The sequence below is a fragment of the Myotis yumanensis genome, unplaced genomic scaffold (genome assembly GCF_028538775.1).
Source record: "Myotis yumanensis isolate MYYU_CA2020_CCGP unplaced genomic scaffold, mMyoYum1.0.hap1 SCAF_18, whole genome shotgun sequence".
NCBI classification, from domain to species: Eukaryota; Metazoa; Chordata; class Mammalia; order Chiroptera; family Vespertilionidae; genus Myotis; species Myotis yumanensis.
This window is the reverse complement of record NW_027223769.1, coordinates 40,910,215-40,914,903: the sequence shown is the minus strand read 5'-3', so window position 1 is coordinate 40,914,903 and position 4,689 is coordinate 40,910,215. Positions and strand designations below refer to the sequence as shown.

Sequence of the window (4,689 nt, the reverse complement as noted above, 5' to 3'; positions counted from 1 at the left end):
CTGCAGAAAGTCTCCTCCCCCCACGGCCGGGCGTTTGCTCCTGGGGCCCGTTGCTGTCCGTCTGTCCGCCTGTCGAGCCCTCTGGGGGGCGGGGGGGTGAGACCCGGTCCCCTGCAGTTTCTGCCTGGAGCTGGCAGGGCGAGGGTGAGCTGGTGACCTGGGCCACACAACAGATGATCCCTGGCTGTCGCGTCACCTGCGAGCTGCTGCAGCGGCAAAGCCAGAGACGCAGGGGACGTCTGACCGTGACCCGGCGTCCACACCGACCGTCTGTCCGCCCGCCGCGTGGGCCGTGTGTACGCGGGGGCCTGGCTCCTCTCGCCCGTCTGTGCCGTGGGCTCCTCCCCGGCACGGGCTGCGGTGAGCGAGCTCGGTGCCATTTTCTGGAATATCAAGCATTTTTACACATTAGGTGCGGTGAGTGGCAAGCCCTTGATGTAGAGCGCGCAGTTTCACTCCGTAACCAGATTGTAAAATATGAACTGAATTAATCATAACTGCGGAGGCTAATGGCACGTTTTCTCTTATTTTATCTTTACTGCCGCGCGCGGATCGTGTCTTAACGCCCTCCCCGCCCGGCGTGGGGGGCGCGGCGGCTGGGTGGCGGAGCGCGGGAGGCAAAGGTCAGACCCGAGGCTGCGGGAATGCGGGCTCGGGATTTATTGTTTTAATTAAAGAGCGTGGCAGTTCATCATAAACTGTTTACGGCGGCCCTGCACAGGCCAGCGTTCCGAAATCAGCTGTTTTAATGAAAACATAATGTCGTATCTGTCAAAGTTCTAAATATTTTGAAAGGGAAGCGTGGCGAGCAGAACTTTAATTCCGGGCTCCCCGAGACCAGCTCCCGGAATTGCGTTCAAATCCCCGAAGAGGGTCCCGTGGTGGGGACGGCGCTTCCACGGCGGCGGCGGCGGCGGCGACCGGAGGAAAAATTCCAGGCGCCTCTCAGCTGGGCACTTCATCGTGAAAACGCAAGTGGGAGGTTAATGTATCGAAGAACAAAACCATTACGGCCGGCGCTGGGTTTCCATTAAAGACGCCATCACGGGTGTGCGGGGCCGGGCGGCCGGCTGTGTGTGACGGGGAGGCCGGCCAGGCCGAGTGGGGTGGGGGGAGGAGAGACAGGGGGTGGCCGGTCCTTTTCTGCGGTGAAGCCCCGAGATCGCCGTGTTATTATTTATAACCACAGCCAGGGCGGCGATCCCTCTGGAGGCCGCCTGGACGGTGCGGGCCGGGCGCTTTGCAATCCGGTAATGCCTCTCACGGCGGCCGGGCGCCTGCGCCCACCTGCCAGCCCTTCCCGGCTCCGTTTGTCCGGGAGGCGGATAAAATATCCGTCTAGTCTGGAAACCGTATTTTTAGCTGCACCCTCGCTGGAAGCAGGAATTAAGCCCCTCATTAGATGCCGGGCCACAGGAGTCGCGGGGACGCGGAAATGGATGTTGGATGCCGGGCCGCACTTGGTCAAGTTTCATGTGCCGACCGTGCTCCGCGTTATTTTATTAACTTTAATATCTGCACTTCCTATTACCAGGCATGTCCCTCACTCAGCCCACAGAGGCTCAGCCCTCTAATCAGAAGTGACAGGCCATCCACTTCTCCGCAGCCATTACGCGGTAGCCTAGAGCAAGGAACTCTGTTTCCTCGAAAATGTTTTGAATTGGGTTATTTTTATCGAAGTATTAAAGTAATTCTTCAGATTTTAGGCTATTATTTAAGGACTTTTGGGGGAAGACAATCACCGCCCGACTCCGCAGGCCCGGTCCCTGCAGCCGTCGGAGGGCAAAGGGCGTCTCAGAACCCACCCGGCGGCGGGAGCCGGGGCAGCCAGGTGATGACAGGAGATCAGAGGCTGCAGTTCACTAGGAACACCGCCCCCCCCCCCCACCCCCCCAGGCCCTGCCTCCCGGATTTCCCGTGACAAATGAGCGCTTCTATTCGGTTTATCTTCGCGTTTTTGTGATGTGGTCGAAATGGCCCGCAGCCTGGCTAAGGAAGCTGAGCCGGGAGGGGTCGGCGTGGTCTGAGAGGGACCCGTGCCATCAGCACAGACTCCGGTCGGACGGAGGAAGAGGCCGCGGGGCGGAGGCCCGAGGTGGGGGTTGAGCAGGGACGCCCGTGGTCCTGTCGCCCTGGCGTTGGGTGCTTCCGGCCAAGGTTCAAGCCACAAGGCGGAGCCGGGGGGCTCCTTGCTGGACGTGGTCCCCTTTTACCAACATGACAAAGAGGAGATGGTGCAGACGCATAGCCCGAGATGCAGGGGCCACAGGATGACCGAGCCGATCACTGAGCCACTGGCAGTGCAGAGCCCTGTCCCGTGAGACACACCGATCCCAGCAGAGAGCACCACTGCTGTGTGAGCTGCTGAGGTGGGGTTGTTTGTTACGCAGCAGCCTCTCTGATCCTGCTTGCATGCTTGTGCTCACACAGCTGTGCTTGCACGCCTGAGCTTGCACACCTCTGCAAGCACACCTCTGCATGCACACCTGAGCTTGCACACCTCTGCAAGCATACCTCTGCAAGCACACCTCTGCAGGTACACCTCTGCATGCACACCTGAGCTTGCACACCTCTGTGCACACACCTCTCTGTCCAGGCACTTGCGTTGGTGACGCCTCCCTCTTCCCAGGGCCCAGAAGTGGAGGCTCCTCTTGCTCCTCCTCCTACCGATGGGCTTCCCGTTTGGCTCGGCGATGACTGACTCTCCACGCAGCCGTCCATAGCCTCCGTATCTGGGATGCAGCATAAGGTGAACCGTGTGGCAGGTGCCGCCAGGGCCTCTCCCTGCCGCACTGGCTGTCACAGGGGTGGGAGTCTCACTGTGCACACCCACTGAGCCGCCTCCAGCCCCTGAGTGAGTTTGCAGGGAGCACCCAGGACCGGGAAGCAGTCTCCCCACCCCCGTGCATCTTAGAAGGGGACGGGGTTCGAGGAGCTGGGCCATCCTCCCGGGGCCGCCCTCTGTCCCTTATCGCGATGAACAATCAGTCATCGGAGAGGGGATTAAAAAATAGATTGATTGCTGTTTCTAAAAGTCAGAACGAGAGATGAGTAAACACAGCAGCAGATGTGTAGGGACGTAAGTAGAAACACTATTTTACAATCACATGCACTGAGCTACATTTATGTGCTGGGAACGATGAGAAATCGCTCTCTCCCCATGATTTAACATTTGCCGCCTCGCACGCAGCCGAGGTTCTGGGGGACCAGATGCTCACGGAGCCTTTGGCCTTTGGGAAACCTCCCGGGAACCTGGAATTCTCCAGGAAGCCCGTGCGTGTGCCTGCTGCCCTGTGTCCTGTCTCCCCTCCCCCCACTGAGCGTCACCCCTGGGGCTCGGGGACGCCCAGGGCCAGAGCCCAGCAGGAAGGTCACCTGCAGCCAAGTCTGTTGATGAAGTTTCCGCCGGGGACAAGGGTCCCGATGAAAGGGCTGGGAGACACCCACACGGTCCTTGAAGGCGGGGATATCGGCCGTGTTTAGAAACTGGGTTGGGCCCGGCCGGCGTTGCTCAGTGGTTAGTGTCGACCTATGAACCAGGAGGTCACGGTTCGATTCCCCATCAGGGCCCAGGCCCAGGTTGTGGGCTCGATCCCCAGTGGGGGGCTTGCAGGAGGCAGCCGATTGATGAGTCTCTCTCATCATGGATGTTCTGTCTCTCTCTCCCTCTCCCTTCCTCTCTGAAATCAATAAAAGTATATATTAAAAAACAAAAAAAGAACTGGATTAGGCCCTGGCCAGTGTTCTCAGTGGTTAGAGCGCCAGCCCATGCACTGAAGGGTCACGGGTTCGATTTCCGGTCCCGGGCACATACCTGGGTTGCAGGTTCGATCCCCGGCCTTGGTCGGGGCACACGGAGGGGGTAACAATCCATCTCTCTCTCATGGATGTTTCTCTCTCTCCCCTCCCTGCCTCTTCCCTCCCACTTTCTCTGAAAAGCAACGGGAAAAATATCCTCAGCTGAGGGTTAACAAAAACAGAAACAAAGACTAGATCGGTTCGGAGGGTTTGCCTTGGGATTTCTGAGGACCCCAAAGATTGGGGGGGGCTGCCACTGGCGGAGGGAGCCCCTGGAGTGCTGTGAGGCCCAGAGCCGGTGGCGGCCACAGGGTCATAGCAGCACACGACGGAAAGCCGGCCGCCCCCCGCCGCTGGTCCCGCTCTGGGGGGTGCGTCTCTTCCTAGAACTGGCCCGTTTGGGCGGCCGCAGCTGCTGGCTTTGGTGTCGGGGTGACTGTGGTCTGGTCTGATCTGGCCCCACCCCATGATTGGAGAGTGAAATGCAGAGCGATTGGGGAGGAGGCCGGGTTGCGAACTCACAGCTCAGATGCCTTTAAAAAAAAAAGTTTAAAAAAATTTAATTTCAGTGCTCGCTTCGGCTGCACATATACTAAAATTGGAACGATACAGAGGAGATTAGCATGGCCCCTGCGCAAGGATGACACGCAAATCCGTGAAGCGTTCCATATTTTTTTTTTTTAAATTAATTTCAGGGAGGAAGGGAGAGAGAGAAACATCAGAGATGAGAGAGAGTCATGGACCGGCTGCCTCCTGCACGCCTCCTACTGGGGATGGAGCCCGCAACCCGGGCCTGTGCCCTGACCAGGAATCAACCGTGACCTCCTGGTTCATAGGTCGACGTTCAACCCCTGAGCCACGCCGGCCGGGATCAGATACCTTTGATACCAA

At 58.7% G+C, this 4,689-nt stretch overlaps 1 non-coding gene across 1 annotated transcript; it reads left to right on the top strand.

Moving 5' to 3' along the window:
• Positions 1–4,366: 4,366 nt before the first annotated feature.
• LOC138997481 (U6 spliceosomal RNA) lies at positions 4,367–4,473 on the top strand. The gene has a single exon (XR_011468945.1). It is a non-coding gene; the product is annotated as a U6 spliceosomal RNA (small nuclear RNA).
• The last annotated feature ends 216 nt before the right edge of the window (positions 4,474–4,689 follow it).